The following is a 5,000-nucleotide window of genomic DNA, read 5'->3' on the forward strand; positions in this document are numbered from 1 at the left end:
AAATAAAATTCTCTTGATTCATTTCAAGATCCAATTGATAATTCATTGAATTAGTATTCATGTATCAGACTTGATGTATGACAAGGCGTGTGTACATCTATTTCTCTATCAAATAATAGGAATCTATAAGACAAATGGATCATAAATTTATTTTTAATTGCGGATACATATGGATTCGTAAGATACTAAAACGACTTCCGTTATTAGTATCAAACCAATAACGATTCATACAAGCTAAATCTTCCAATCTATAATTTGGCCAAAGAAATAATTTTAATTTTCTAAGTGTATTTTTATCTCGATCAATATCTTTGTTTTCATCAAAAAATGGACTACAATTTTTTACCTGAGTTCCATTATAAAATGTTGGGTTTGTATTCATACCTTTATTATTATTCCTTGAATTTAAACAAATTAGAATTCTCAATTCTCTTCGACGCCTAGGAGATAAAATATTTTCAGGAGCAAGCAAGTCAAAATGGTTTTTGTCTCGTTCACCGAAAATGCTTTTATCAACATTTTCACTATATCGTTTTTGATTTTTTTGGTGTTTACTCTTATGCACCAATGAAATACCTATCGTTTGATATATAATAAATTGGCCGTTGTCTTTTGCAGACAGACGAAACGGTTCAATAATGAGTAGTCCCCTTTCCGCCAATTCTCTACAAATGAAATCCTCGTTACGTGGTAGTATATCTAAATTCATTTCTCTTTTTTCTACAGCGGAGATAGCAATTTCTATTGGATTTATCGATTTAAGCAGGAAACAATATACTTTGATATTATTCAGCAGTTTTTTCTCCAAGGTTTTGTCCCATCTGAGTTGAAGTTGAACAAGCCAATATCTTTTCAGTAAGAGATCCATTTCTGTTTCTATACCACTCTTGGATTGTTTTTTCTTTCTAGGCTTTTTCAGATTTGATCCTATATAATCTTCTTCAATATCTTTTTGTCCATTTGAGAAAACAGATTCAGAGTTGTCTTGACCATCTGATCCAAGAGTTTCTTTACTTATAAATTCATTTTCGCCTTGATTCTTATTTTTTAATTCAAAATATTTTTTTTCATTTGAAGGTATAAAGGGATTCGTTTTTTTATTTCTATTGATGTTTTTATTTTCACTAAAATTTTCACTTACATTCGAATTTGAAAAAAGAAAATTTATTGGTATAAACCAAGGTTTCATTTTATATGCATTATAAAAGAAGAGAAATTCGGAGAAAAACCAAAAGTCTAGATTTGATATGGGACGACTTAGTATTTCTTCATTCATTCCCATCCAATCCAAAACGTTTTTTTTTTGATGGGGTTGGTTGATTTCTTGATAAATTGGTGTGTAAAAAATACTTTTCTTATCAATTTTATCAACAATTTGATAACTCTTAAGTTCAGTTTTAGTATTTTCATTCCTGCCAATACTGATATCGACCCAGCCTCAATGTTGACTTTCTTTCGAAGACAAAAATGAATAATTTTCAAATCCAAAAATTTTCTATCGGTCTTTTTCTCTATATCCATATCCATAATATTTTTTATTCCTAAATAATTAGTGATAGGGATATTCCACCACATGTCAATGAATTTGTCTTTATTTAGGTTGTAATTATAAATAGAAGAAAATTCATTGGTCTTATTTACTTGGAATGGGCTCCCATAACTATATGTATATGAATTGTTTTTATCTTCATAATAAAGAAATTTATATGATAAAACATCATATCTATAGTTCTTTTTAAAATTTGATTTTTTATTTGGCAATAAGAATAAAAAGTTTTCAATATTATTTGTATTTTCAATGGCAAAATGTTCAGTTATTCTATTCCGCACTTTTTGGGGTACTAATTGAGACCATTTTATCTGGGATAAATCATATTGATAATTACTTTGCAATTTTAACCAGTTTTTCCATTGATTCATTCCAGAATTCGGAAGTTTTTTAGTCTTTAGCTCGGAATGAGTTATTCCTTGGGTTCCAAAATAATCTTTTATTTCATTTTTAAGAAATAACGACATTCCGCGATACTGAAGAACAGATCTTACCTTGTATAAGTCAAAAATAGGGGTTTGAGATAATTTGTAAAATACGTAGGCTTGTGACAAAAAAGCCAAATTAGAAAAAATATTCGAATTCTTATTAATCTCGTCATTACTAAAAAACAGCAAAAATGCTTTTTTTATATTCGAAATAAACGAATTTTTTTTTTTTATTTGTTTTCTCAAGCCTTTCATGATTTTTTTTCATTTTCATTAGTGTAAATGGATTTATCAATCCAGTTTTTTGTTGATTCAAGAAAAAGTTGTGTATTAATTCTGGGAATATTAATGATGGATAGAAATATATCGACGTATATCTTTTCGCTAAAAAAATAAAAAATAGAATTTATTTTACGGATTAATCGAACATTTCCTCTTTTTAATATTTTGACCAATATTTTTAAACGATTCGAATCGTTTCGTACTATAATGTGTTTTTGTTAGAATTAATATTTAATTTTCTATTGTCTTTTGATATTTTTTCTAATTTTTTTTTTGATTGTCCTTGTTCGATTAGCCAATCTTTTATTTTTTTTTCTGGCACTGAAGAATTTGTCCGATTCAGGAATCGAGTTTGAATGGACGATTCATGAATCATATGATTAGTAATTATCGAATCTTTTCTTTTTTTATTTCCCTAATCATATGATTAGTAATTATCGAATCTTTTTCTTTTTTTATTTCCCTAGATTCTTCGCTCACTCCAAATCCTAGAATTCGATTTTCCTTTAACATATTTTTATTTTTTTAAAAAATAGAAGGATTTTCATAATCCAAAATTTTCTTGTATTTGGAAACTTTCGAATATTTTTGCCTAATTGTTTAAAAATACGGTTAAAAAAAGAAGGGTGTTTTCGGGGAGGACCAAAAAGACTGTCAGTTTCTGTTCCGAAAACTGTTAAAAAACAATAATCATCTGGTTGATTTTGTTTTTTTATTAGATCTCGGGATGTGTGCCAAGGTTTTAGATAGAAAGGAAATACTATCTTTATCTGAATACCATCTGTTAACCAGTCTTGAGAAATTCGGTTTCTGATAATTGAACACCATTATAGGTACATTTAATATGTCGTTCTTTACTCCAGTCATCGAAATCTTCAGACCACTCAGCACGTTGGAATAATAGTAGACGAACAATATTTTTTGCTATTATCAATAAAGGAATTAAAATATATTTTCTAAAAATGGACTGAGTCATTAACATCAAACTCCTTATTAGTTGAGCAAACGGACGGTATCCCAGGTTTCGGCTACTTTTATTTGTTTATCTTCTTCTAGTTTTGCTTTTTCTTCCTTTTGCGTTAAATAGAAATTCTTCTAATTTTTTTTCCGCTAATTCTTCTTTCTTTACTTCTTGTTCCTTTAATTTTTCCTGTTGAGAAAGTGGAATTTCTGGTTTTTTTTCTCATATACCTTTGAACTCGTCTAATAAGTGTAACAACATACACAGAATAAAAAGAGGCTTCCTTTGTTCGGTTGAAAAAAAGTGGCGAATGTACTTTTGCTTGAAACAATTCAAAATAAGAATTTTACGTCTTTGAGCACGCATGGAACCTTTGATTATATCTCGACGAAAATCAGATTGTTGGGCATACTGTGTCAAATCCACTTCGTCTGCATCGTTATTATCTTGCTTAGTCGTATAAATCACTACAGGGTTCGATTGCCTTGTGCGGATTTCATAATCCAGCACCACGTCTTTTTCAAGTGCTCTTTCATATTGTTCGGGCTCGTTAATTAATTGGTGTGACCAACGAGGAACTTTTTTTCTTATTTCGTTTATTCTTTTTGAAATTGGTTGAGTAAACGCATATGCTGTGGTTGTATCAATTAAAAAATTGAAAATCTTTCTTTATTTTCTGAACTAATTTGTTCTTGTTCGGAAAATAACAAATTTTTGTTTTGATTGAATGTTGAGTCTCCATCAAATTGACTCATTTTTGGTTTTTTAAGTTCAAATTCTTGATAATTGGAATCATTAAGTAAAACATTATGAATTTTATTTATAAAAAATTTATCAATTAAATTATTCACTGTAGTTTCATTTATATTTATAAAGGGTGAAACCATTTTTTTTTATTAAAACACGATAGGATCCCATTAAAAATGGATCATGTATTTTTTTCAAAAATTCCCTTTTAGTTTTATCATTTTTGTTTTCTAAGCATAATCTTGTTTTTTTATCGAGTACATCTATATAAAAAATGTCTTTGTCTAGAACCGTATTCTATTATTTAATTCATTGCTTAAACTGTTTCTTTTTTGTTCATTTGTAGAAATCCAATTATTGGATAGTTCATCATCATATAAGAATTTTTCTGTTGTATCCAAAGAAAATCTTTCTTTGTATCATTTCCCAGAAAATTGATAAACTGGGTGGATATGTAAAAGAAATTCTTTGTTTTCCATCATTTTGACATGTATAAAAAAATATTGTGACATTTCATTTCTTACCGCATTTTCAAATCGATTGTTTTTTATATATCGCGTTGGACGATTCCAACGTTTATAGTCGAAAAGAAGAAAAAGAAGGGATTTTTCAAACCCGAAGAAGTTTTTCTTTTCTTCTTTAAGTATTTCTAACGAAGTTGGGCTATTTTTATAGCATGCTTCTTTTAAGTGCAAGTGGAATTCATCCTTTGTTTTGTCCTTTCCATTCACTCGGATCTTTTCCATTTCATCGATTTGGATTTTGTCCGGATCCTCCTTTTCTTCCGAAAAAAGGGAAGGAGAAGGATCTTCTTCGGTGAATCCCTCTTCTTCCTGTTCTGTTTCTTCCTCACTTTCTTTCGTTTCTGGGGTTTTCTTTCAGTTTTTTAGTAAAAATAGGTGACGGCATTCTGCCTAAATAGTAGACACAGGTAATAAAGAAGAGAATACTAAAGATTCGAGCCATAGAATTTCTCAATTCTGACACAAGGTACTTATTAGATCGAATAGAATGATTTTGCTGTATCCAGACT

The 5,000-nt window shown here is 29.0% G+C and overlaps 1 pseudogene; it reads right to left on the bottom strand.

Annotated features, from left to right (window-relative positions):
• Positions 1-124: 124 nt before the first annotated feature.
• The window catches only part of LOC130803188 (protein TIC 214-like), an 11,506-nt pseudogene continuing 6,630 nt past the window's right edge, over positions 125-5,000 (bottom strand).

The sequence above is a fragment of the Amaranthus tricolor genome, chromosome 16 (genome assembly GCF_026212465.1).
Source record: "Amaranthus tricolor cultivar Red isolate AtriRed21 chromosome 16, ASM2621246v1, whole genome shotgun sequence".
Lineage (NCBI taxonomy): Eukaryota > Viridiplantae > Streptophyta > Magnoliopsida > Caryophyllales > Amaranthaceae > Amaranthus > Amaranthus tricolor.